This window comes from Parasteatoda tepidariorum, chromosome X1, assembly GCF_043381705.1.
Source record: "Parasteatoda tepidariorum isolate YZ-2023 chromosome X1, CAS_Ptep_4.0, whole genome shotgun sequence".
NCBI lineage: Eukaryota > Metazoa > Arthropoda > Arachnida > Araneae > Theridiidae > Parasteatoda > Parasteatoda tepidariorum.
Genome location: NC_092214.1, coordinates 49,897,913 through 49,910,196, shown reverse-complemented (window position 1 = coordinate 49,910,196; position 12,284 = coordinate 49,897,913). Strand labels below are relative to the sequence as shown.

General features: G+C 29.1%; 1 long non-coding RNA gene across 1 annotated transcript in view; it reads right to left on the bottom strand.

The window, feature by feature from the left end:
- Positions 1–1,351: 1,351 nt before the first annotated feature.
- Positions 1,352–12,284, bottom strand: part of LOC107453023 (uncharacterized) — a 227,671-nt gene continuing 216,738 nt past the window's right edge. The window contains exon 3 of the long non-coding RNA XR_011638261.1: positions 1,352–2,349. This is a non-coding gene — a long non-coding RNA (uncharacterized lncRNA). The remainder of the gene's footprint in view (positions 2,350–12,284) is intronic.

The following is a 12,284-nucleotide window of genomic DNA, read 5'->3' as shown; positions in this document are numbered from 1 at the left end:
TCTTTGCTCTTCACTTTTATCCCTTGTGCTGTAATGGAAATTTACACTCTTCTATTCTCAATTAAGGCTTATAAACCTTTGTCAAGTAGAAGGATATATACCACAATACAGAGAAGAGCAGCACGAAGATACTTCCAGGGTAACAGTGGAATTCGAACCCGATACCTACACACAAATCACACAAACAGATTATACAAATTTGAGGATGGCAGATAAATAAATTTAGCTTTAAGGAGGGATTTACTACCACCTACGCTTCAAAGCGTTTTGGCGGATGGATAATGCCCCTCGATTGAGATAGCTTCTTCAAATTTGATATAAAATGGCTTAAATTACAGACAACATCAAAAAGATGCAATCGAACCTACGGTATTCACGCTCCAAATAGTTTGAGAGAAAGATAAGTTTACTCAGTACTATCTTTCCGAACACTGACAGATTTATTATTTTATTGATTGCGATACCACATAACTGAAAAATATTTTTAAAAAAAAATAATAGCTTCCATACTTTTATTCAAATAATAATGTTAGAAGAAAAGCAAACATTGTTAAATTACAAAGCTCTTTAAGAACTTATCAAAGCTTTATACTTATTTCTAAAGACCGAACCATCGATTTTTTCTGTTGATATTTTTGAGCTCAACACAAGACACTCATTAAGTTGAATCCAGTTTAAAAAGTAGTTTTACTCTTAAAGCAAGCATACTGGAAAAAATCCGCACCCTTAAGGAACATTTTGATACATTAATGATACAACATTAATGTATCAATTTTGATACGTCAATACACCATGATAATACACCAGACAATAACACCATAATAACTCTCCTCAGTTAGAAAGTGGAAATTTGGTCTATAATCCAACTTTTTTATCTATGCACTAATGGTTAATCGTTTTTCTACTGAGGATATTATTTCATTTCAACATTAGGATCAGTCTTGGGTAAGTGCTGTATACGTACTGTGAACTTTAACTTCTAATCTACAGTACGTAGCCAAATTATTAGACGCACTACTAGATTGTATGTGAAATATTAAATATCAGGTGATACTATAGAGCTGTATTGTTTTTACGCGACCGAAACCGGTTTGCACTTATTTACGTTTGTGTATCAGTTGGTCAACATTGTTGTAATGCCATATGTTAAAAATAAATACGATTAAGAAGTATATAAAAAATCTCCTGTATAAAAACTCATTACATGTATGTTTAAATGCACATATTTTGATTATTAGAAATGCTTTGTTGTTGCTGTTAATTTACGTCGCACTAGAGCTGCACAATGGGCTATTGGCGACGGTCTGGGAAACATCCCTGATGATGAGCTTCTCACGAATCCTCACAATTTTGATCCTCTGCGGAGGGGATGGCACCCCCGCTTCGGTAGCCCGACGACCTGCGCGCGAAGTCGAGCACTTTACGGTAGCACAGTTTAACGAGGACCAATACCGCACACCCTCGGTCCCTACGCAGACTGATCCAAGTGGTCACCCACCCGCACACTGACCGCAGCCAGTGATGCTTGACTTCGGTGATCTGCTGGGAACCGTTAGTCCCGCAGTGGACTGATCGTTAAGACACGGTTCCCAGCAGACCGTTGCCAATAGCCCATTGTGCAGCTCTAGTGCGACGTAAATGAACATCAACAACAACAACCACTACGGGACTAGAAATGCTTTATATGTATTGAATTTCAAGTAATTAACATTTACGTGTATTAACTTATAATTTTGAATCCATTATATCAAACTGAGGAAGTAATTCGCCATCGTGGTTAATTACAAACAAAATATAAATTACAAAGATATTGATTTCAGTTATACAAGTAGCATAGCTGAATCACAATTTAAAATTTATTGCAATAGCAATGTTTGAAAGTCATAAAAAAATTCTATAATTAGACGTTATCATCTAATTATATAATTTATACATCTTAGACATAAATTTATTGATCTATAACAGACTTATTTAAAACCCAATATATCAAACTGAGGATGAGATTAGCTACCGTGGTAAATTACAAACAACATATGAATTACAAAAATAATGATTTCAGTAGTACTAGCTGCATAGCTGAATTACTATTTGGAATTTATAACAATAAGAATGTTTGAGAGTTATAAAAAAATTCTATGATTATACATCTAATTTAATTACATAATTTAAATATCTTGTCGACCGGCCTATGCAGCGGTCAGGGAGCTGGATGCATCAGAAAGATTCTGGGTTCGAATCTCCTGCAAGGCATGGATGTTCTTTCATTTTCTCTACTGTATGTTCTTACTGTGGGAGCAACGTAGGCCCACCTAATATGGTGCTCCTGAAAGAGTGGTCAACAAATCTGCTCTGAAAAAAAATTAAACATCTTAGACATAAGTTTATTAATCTTTAATAAGCCTATAATTTTAAAATCCAATATCTCAAACTGCGAGTGCAATTTATTACCGTGGTAAATATAAACAACACATAAATTGCTGTACTAGTTACATAGCTGAATAACATTTTAAAATGTATTACAAAAACAATGTCTGAAAGTTATTAAAAAATTCTATAATTAGACATCTAAATTTTATTACGTAGTTTGTGTTATTGGGTTTTAAATTTATAGGTTTATTAAAGATTAAAATATTTATGTCTAAAATACATAAACTGAGGATGCAATTCGCTATTGTGGCAAATTACAAATAACATATAAATTACAAAAATATTGATTTCAAGTTACATAGCTGAATTACAATTTAAATAATGTTTGAAAGTTGTAAAAACTTAAATTTCAAGTTCTTGTAAAAAGTTCAAATTGTAAAAAAGTTCACATTTTTTGTATTTTATGCATAATTTATATGTTTAATTAATAAATAAAACTTTACTATAATGAAATTTCATAAGTTAACGTTTCTAAGTTGGAACTCTATATAAATAAAAAATATTTTATTGACCTACATATGAATTACAAATGTGAAATTACTATTCATACCCATACCCAAAAAATATGTCAGGTAATCACTATGTTCTAATCCAGTAATTCATCTGGAATTACAAATTTATTCATAACCATTAACCATTGCGTGTTGTATCATAAACTTGCAAATAGGTTGAACAGAAAACCTAGGCACAATATTATCTTTATCAGGGTTTACTATAATTTTATCTGCGTCTGTGGATACATTTTTACTTTTATTCTACAGGTCAATCGAGCTTTTCAAAACGATGTCAGACTTTTGGTCTGGGGCCAAAAAGTTATAAACTATTGATTTATTTAGTTCTCTTTACTTCTCTTTTGGTAGTAAGTCTAAAAATAGATTAATTATCTTACTGAAAGAAAGAAACACTTTTTGAATATCAAAAAAATTCATTATTATTATTAAAAATATTAGTTTATTAATTTCTATACCCAATGCAAATTTTAAAAGTTTGTAAACTATTTTTGCTGCGTCCTCTAATTAATTGCTTTACGTAAGTCTGTTTCTTTTTTTTTGTAAAAATAATTTTGTTAATTTGTTAGTTTTTTGTAAAACAAAATCATACTTCTTCTTCAAAAACAGAAATATAGTTTGATTTTTGAATTTTTTTTTTGTTAAGTTATTTAAAAAATAATCATGGAAATCAAGAATCATGGACATAAATTTATTAAGATCCGAGATTTAGAAATTGCAAAAAATTTGATTTTTGCTTAGAAATATGTAGCTTAGAATAAAGCTAACTCATGTCAAAATATTTTTATTTAAAATTCAGTTAATTAAATTTAATTATTATTCCTATTTTTAAGTATTACATTAGATTATAAATTTTAGTATGTAGTCTTTTTTACTTATTCCAGACTGATTTTTATAATAAATCTCTCTCAATATCCCCTTTACTAAAAAAGTAATCTCTTACACTTAAATTATAAGACATTTGATTTCCATAAATTAAGGTCTAAGAGATAAAAATGAATCTAATTTTTAACCTTTCTTAAAATCGTTCAATATATTTAAATATTCCAACCTATGAGAGTAAAACCAAATATATTTTTTACCCAGACAATTGCTTTGTAGGGGCATGTAAAAGGGAAAAAAACTTAAAATACTATTTTTAGCTGATAAAATTATACCGAATTATTTCTAATATGTATGGGTCTTAGGTAATAATAATGATATTTAAAATGATTAATATTATAAATGTACGACTTGGTTAACCCTGTTAAATAGGTCGATAAAATCATACAAATTTTCTGTGACTAAAACTTGTGGTTTGCAAGTGAACTTAAGTTAAACTTTTTAATTAATTAAGTTGAAGGTAAAATTTAGTGTTATTGTTCGTACTCAAGATAAACTAACTGAACAATATTGTAAATTACAGATATATATATAGATATATAATTGTGAAGAAAAGTTAGCATGAATACTTTGCAATTGTAGGAAAACAATGACAAAAATGAAAACATCCCAAGTTGGCAGAGTGTACAAAATAAGTAAGCACAAATAAATTCAAATTTAGATGATAATACCATACTGTGACAATACAAAACTTGACCATTCATAAGATGCAATGTTCAGTTACTTAGCTTTTCTTTACGATCACATTTGTATAAAAATAAATTTTTGACATACGTTTCAATTTGAATAATTTTTGGAATAAGAAAACTGTACATTTTGTTAATTTCTTTCTTCATTCTAAGAATATTAATTATTTAGTTTCCTTTCACTCTTGAAATTCTATTTATGTCATGAATTCTGACGTCATCTTTGCGTTGTTGAATAATAATGGCGTAATAAAACCATTATTAATGGACTGTTCTATTCAAGATAACTACAATTCTGATGAATTTTAGGACATAATTCTAGAATATGAGTTTTGTGCAGTGTCTTGAAACGTCTGTACTTTATGTAGGTTTTAATTTCACAACTTGGTTTCAATTAGCGTAACAAAAGCATTGTCGTTATAATCGTTATTTATACTTATCTAAATTTATATTGGTTTATTCTTCTATAGAAAATAAAATTTGCTTTTGTTCTATAATATACACAATGCTTCTAAATGTATTAGTAATAAAGGCAATACCACTACATGTAGTTTTTTAAACTTTTTTAATTTCTCATTACATAAAAATTTCGGTAATCAGCATATTCTGGGTAAACCTCGTGAAGCATGAAAAATATGAATTACTACATGAATATCCATCAAATGCTTAGTCATTCAAGATATTTTTTCTGTTATTCAGATTGATGTTTCTATTTTTTTAATGAATTATTTAATTAATTACCTGCGACGTTATGTGGATATATTGTAAACTCCAAGAGCCTCTCAGTAATTTTGTGACGTCACCCATTGAAATTCTAAGGAACGTGGTAGGTCAAATTTGTATTAAGAGAAAACTAGAATAAATGGTTCAAATTTTTCTAAAGCAAAGTAAAAAATTACTTGCTTTATTGGAACGAAAATAAGTGGAGAAGAATTAGTTTTTTTATTAGAATAAATCAATTTTATTTTTGTCGTTATTGAGGCTACCACTATAAAGCTTCTTTACTCTCCCCTGATTGGGGTTTATAATTATGGTGGTTAGAGTATCTTACTACGATCTCGGAGCTTCTTGGTTCGAATCCCTCCGAAATCTAACGAACATTTCTCTCAAACATTTCTCCCTCCACATCGCTATGAATTTTGATTGACTATAAATTTTGCTCGAAGATGTGTATATACGTTTCAATTTTGAGAACATAGGTTTTTCAAATCAGACTATTATTTCTTTCGGAGCTATTTTAACACATTTACGTTTCATTTTGGGAGACCCATTTTAATAATGTGAGCTCAGTGGTTAAGGCTTTATACTGTCATTATTGTGAAGAACTGGGTTTCGATCCGCAGTGGCAGATTGAAGCCCACCCAGCTTTAGATCGATGGGTACTAGTTTCTCTGGGAAGTATAGCGGCCTGTACGCAATGCTGACCACATTGCCACAATCATGACATTGGTCACAAAATTGCGAAGCCTTAACCTCCATAACGCCCCTGGCTCACAACGGACTGTTGCGGGAATGCTTTGTATTTTTTGTAGAATATAGGATTTAAAAATATGTAGCTCTATACTATAATGAATGAAATACATATTATACGATTTTAAATTTTGCGGGGAAAAACAATTGTTTTAAAATACACCTCTCCCCCCAAAAAATGGAAACTATTCCAAAAATTTCCCCCTCCGCTAAAAAAATTATTTGAAAAACAAAAAACAAAGACTTTTTTTCAATGTTTTCGTTATAAGAAAGTAATGGTGGCACAATTTATCTTAAACTAGTCACGGGTGTACAAATATAAGTATTTAATGTAAAAAGTAGCAATATATAGATTAAAGTTCTGCCACGCTTGCCAGAGATCCATGTTTACACAGTCTTGGCAGAAATTTAAGTTCCACTCCATTTAACCTAATTTTATGTGTTTCTTCTATTTAGGTATCATTCTGTTTTGAAAAAAAAAATTCCTTCCTTTTTTATTTAAAATTTTCTACTTTTTTTTCTTTTTGTACAAAACCATTGAAATCAGATTCTATTGCAGAGCTGCTAGTATGAAAGAAAGTTGCAATTAATGTACGAGGATCTCTTTGAAATAATAATGAGTGTTTCTGGTCTCCTGTCCGCCCTTTTAACTCTGCTTAAATCGTTGAATCGGCTTAATTTGTAAGATTAAAGCATTTCATCCCATTAGTTTTTGTTTCACTAATCCGCTTAATGGTGCGTTGAGCTTCTTTTTTTAATGCGATAAATCGGTCTGTAATCTTATCACTTTTTATTAAGAATTTAATCGACAAAATTTCTATAATCGAAAAGATAAATTTAATCCTTATACTTTGAAAGAGAAAGTTAGAACTTTCAGTTAATTAAATATTAAAAATAAATATAATGGAGAGGCATGAAGAACACAAATACAATATTTATTCATATTTTAAAAAGGAATGAAAATAAGAATACTGTAGCTATTACACTATGCAACTTAAATATAGTTACATATATATGACAGATTTTAACAAAACTATTTCTGTTGAATCCTAAATTGTGACAGCACGAGCAATTTTGCCTCATGTTTCCAATATTATGAATTCAACGAACAATATTTTCAATATTTTCAATATTTCCATTAAAATTGAATGCAATTTAAATATAGTTACATATATATAACAGATTTTAACAAAACTATTCCTGTTGAATCCTTAATTGTGACAACACGAGCAATTTTGCCTCATGCTTCCAATATTATGTCACAGTGAAAAGAACGTTAAATTATCACATGTTTTTTCTAATTTAAATTTAATTTTTGAATATATTTTTTTTAACTTTTAATTATTTTCTCATTTAATACATAGATAATTTTTGTTGAAAGTTGTCTTATTTTATTATGCTTAAAATTTTTTTATGGTAGAATAATTGCAAGATTCGAATTTAATGCATGACTAAATAGGCAAGGTATAGTAATATTGACTTAAGTATCAATTAAGTAAGCAAATAGTAATAAATTAGACTATATTGTTAAGTTGGGCCGTGGTAGGGTAGTGGCTAGAGAACTAGACTCCGGTCCTAAGAGACCGGAGTTCGATCCTAGGCTTCGCAAAAATTCAGAGCAATAATTCAATCTAGAAAATAAGTTCAACATAAAATTTCTAGCAGCCTTATAAAAAGTTTTAACTAATCTTTAAAATACCTTTATAATTATACGTGAGTTCTTTATAAGTATTTTTTTTAAAAACTTACTAAAAAATATTTCGTCATCTGTAATTAAATTCTTCAATTTGTCGACACCCTATAATTACTCTTCGTGATGATATTAACTTATTTAATGTTTTCATCTATATCTCTTAACTTATTTTAACAAATATAAAAAAACCAAAATCATGAAAGTATAAAAATATTTAAAAAAACGAATCACTAGTTAATTTAAACTAATTTGGTTAACGCGCTTAATTAGGGAACAATAGTTAGCACAAATGACTAAATATAAATAAATTAAAAGTATTTTATGCAAATATATATATATTTTTATGGTTCGTTTCCTATTTATTTTCCAAAACACAATTTAAAACCAATTATACGTAGCTGAATAATACAAAAAGTTTTTAACTCACACTTATCCTACATTGTATACAATTCCAGCTTAAAATCTGTACATTTTATTCGAAACTATTTATTAGTTTATGTCTAAATAAACGAACTAATACATGGTTTGTTTATTCAAATTAAATATTTAAAACAACTCTGAAATTGTTCGTAACGGTAAACAAAATAATAAATGCGTATAATATATTTTTCAAGTTAAGATCACAAGTATCTTTTCCTCAAGATAATTAGTAATTGCGGAGAACCCTTTCAAAATCTTCGATATTGTCAAAATGCCTTGAGGAAATTAATCGATTTCTATTTGGAAACCCCAAATGTTGAGTCATTTGTGTTTAAACGTTTTAAAAAAGATGCTCACATTTTTGTGAAAACTTGCACTTAATGCAAGCATTTAGTGACAAAAGGGCTAAGTAATATTGCTCTAGGGAAGAAATCGTAGTTTTGTTACACAAAGAGTCGGGTAATAATCTACCTCTGCCTCCGACCTCCATTCTGTTGCCTTGGGTGCGGAAGTAAAGTATGAAAACAGCTGCAAGCTTGCCTCACCCCTTTTCCTCTGTTAACCCTTTACTTTAACCCTTTCATTGAGTTAAATAATACCGAAAGAGAGCCTATTAAGTATTTGAAAATGAAAAAAAAAGTGCTGAAAAAAGTGTCTTTAAACATCTGCACCGATAAAGATTTCTATGCATATCGTCCTACTTTATTAAAATGCGGCCATGGTCAGAGTTGGAAAAGGAAGAAGTAACATTTGAAAGTCAGGTTTAACTTTCACGAACTCAAAATAATTTATACGTTTTTTTGTGGTTATTTAGTTTTTCCTTATTTTATTAAATTATACGGTTGCGTATATGTTTTCCGATCGTATTTTATTTATTGATTTTATGAGATTATTTTCGAAAATACATATGATTATATAAAAGTATCTGCGCAGTTTTCGGTAAAAATCGTTAAATAGAAATTTTTTTAATTGTTATTTTACCAAATTCTACCAAAACAGTCAAATAACAATAAAAAATGACATTTAAACTGTTAATTGTGATAAAAAAAACATTTATTGATTGTTCTAACCTAATACGGTTTACCAACCAGAATTCTATCCACGCAAACCTTATAAAACCATTTTTTAGGAGAAGCTGGGTACTGTAAATAAGAGGGCTAATCGGTCAATCTCATGACCGGCTGAACAGGGATTTGAATCCCAGGGTTGTTTCGCCACTCATTCAATACATGAAGAGTCTCAGTGTTCTGCTCTCTTTAATCAGTGACCCTGGACTATTAGAATACGAAACTATTATTTAAGCTTAAATGGCGCAGCAACAAAAGAACTCCAATACTCATTTAAATTTCATTCTTATGATTTTAAAATTTTGCTAGTTATAAATGTTTACAATAGTTTTGTATTCACGGTTTTTTTAACCGTAGCAGTTGTAAACGGTTTCAAAACCATAAACGTAAAGAAATGTTCCGAACCATACACGTAATAGTTAATCGGGTGAACCGACTGCTACCGGTAATTTTTCCGTAATTTCAGAATGAAAATTTTTTTAGTATAAAAATGTCATATCATCACTCAAAGGACATCTATTGGCGTCTATTGTATTCTTTGATAATCTTAATTATAATGCAATAATTGAAACTATCTTTTACAATTATTTTACAAAAATTTAAATTATTATAAATATTTTAATCGTTGTACATATTGTTGTCTGAAAAGTTTTTTTTAACTGTGTAAGTGAGAAAAATTTTTATTTTAAAAACCTACAAAAAATTAAAATCTTCCTTCTTTACTGTTTATTTTAAATCTCAAAAGATTTGATAAAATAGCTTATTGAAAATATTTCATGCAATGTATTCAATGGTTAAAAAGTAACTAACTTTATAAATAAAAATAAAGAAAAACCTATAGGAAAATTTGTTCTTGATTCGATTAATATTATGCAAGCTTGCAGATGATTGTATAATTTTGTCATGCATAAAATCTGAATTTCCGTAAGTTGTTACCTAATTTAAATAAAATGATTTTTGCAATTTAGACTAATTAAATTTACTTTTTAATTGTCTCTGACAACTGTTTTTTTTTAAATGGGCAGTAAAATAAAAGGTAGATGGATTTAAAAAAATACGCAATTAGAGCTTTTAACTAGCTCAAACATTTTGAAAGAATGTCAGTTTACAAGAGCTAAAACATCTCTACGATGTCTATTTTGGCATAAAACCGGAAACAAATAATCTATTTTGTTATCTGAACAACAAGAAAAAAATATACTTCAATTCTTTTTGGAAAACTGAACAAATGCAGGTGTTAACATGAATGATTTTCAGCGCCTCTCGTTTTGAGAAACTCAAGTCAAATTCGTCGAAACACAGGCAAGTTGCCAAGTACCAGAATTACAGTTTGCGCTTCATAGCTGCTCAATTATCTGTAAAAACTTTGCGCAACCATAATTAATCATTTTTCTGAGTTGTCTACTATCAAAAATCTACTAATTGAGTTCTTTTTTCCCCTTAACTTCAGTTTAATTAAATTTTTGCGAGACCGATGTTCACAACTTTATTTAGCTGTAACAGGTTTTTTTGTTGCTTGACAGAAGTTGTTATTTCAAAATTTGAAGTGCTTGTTTCATTTTTGTTCAAACTTATAATGAAATAGTACTGATGAATCTAAGATAATGAATCGGATGTATTTTTTTTCAAAATTATAATACAGTAATTAACATTCCTGTGTTCGTATTATTTAAGTAAAATGTAATAAAAAATTGTTTGACACAACAATTCTAAGGGTATATTACACAAGCTTTTATTAAATAAATGCCATTTTCCCTTTATATTTCATCGCTTGATTTCTAGGTATATATGACGTACTTATATGTAAATATATTAATATATATATATATATATACTTATATATACACAATTTTCTTTAATTTAAACTTTACTCGTAATAAAAAAAACCATTATAATTTTTTTTGTATCATTTCTAATATTTGGCGGCACATTTTAAGATTAGCGGCACACAAAAGTGCCGTGGCACAGTGGTTGAGAATCACAGTGCTTGAGAAATTAAAATTTGATTTGGAATTCTTTTCAAATTAAGAAAATATTCACAATATCTGATTGACCCTATCATTATATACTTCTGCATGTTTTAAAGTTTTTGTATCCATAAATTTTATTTCTAGATACTTACATTTTGTGAGACATTTTAAGATTATTTTCTAAGGAATAACGAAAAATTAAAAATACTGAAAATTATAATTTTTCTGGCTTTATGTTGTAGCGTATCTACCACTACAAAATTACAACTACAATTCACTAGTATATAAGACATGTTAACTCGACTCTATGTCGGGGTACCTTTTCATAGATGACGGTTGACATGATCTGTAACTACTCTCCCCACATTGGTGACCTTCGGACGTGATGTGAACACGCCTACCTTGGCAAAAACGCCCACTTTGATCTGGATACGCCTACATCGGCAGTAATGCCTACTTCGTTGGATGGTCCACATTGAATAGTTGACTTGCTACTTGCGACTGCGACATTATCCACCTCCTCACGCTGTTGCNTATATATATATTGAAACAAAACGAATTCCCACTGAAGATATAGAGATGAAAAACATTAAATCCAGTTTAAATGCTGAAGAAAACAACAGAGATGAGTTGAAAGGCTTTTATATTAAATATAATCAAACTTTATAAGGAAATCAATCTGGTTTTGATGCTTTCATCTCGCCTTCCTTACTATCGTTTTCCATAGATTTCAAAAGCGTTTTTGTTTCTAGCTCACTATAATATCCATACTTTTTTGCTTTCACTTTTTATGAAGATTCTAGAACTAAATATTAAAAATTTAACACTTCGGAACGCTTTGAAAAGGGACCAAAATTTATTAAAAATTATTAATTGATGATTCTTCTTTTCGCTATTGATATACATAAAATAACAGGATTAAAAAAAAACTACTTACAATACTATTTATGATGCTATTCATAAATATTATCATCAATTAAGACCATCATAATATTGAAAATGTTGGCAAATTTGAAATTTTTCGATACAATTTAAAATTTTTGGTTTTACTAATCTTGAAAAATGCAATTCTTAGCTTTGACTGTTTAAAAGCGTTTAAAAATTATCTTTTAAACTTTTGAAGGTAATTTTTGACACTGTACGCTTTTACCATCTGAAAA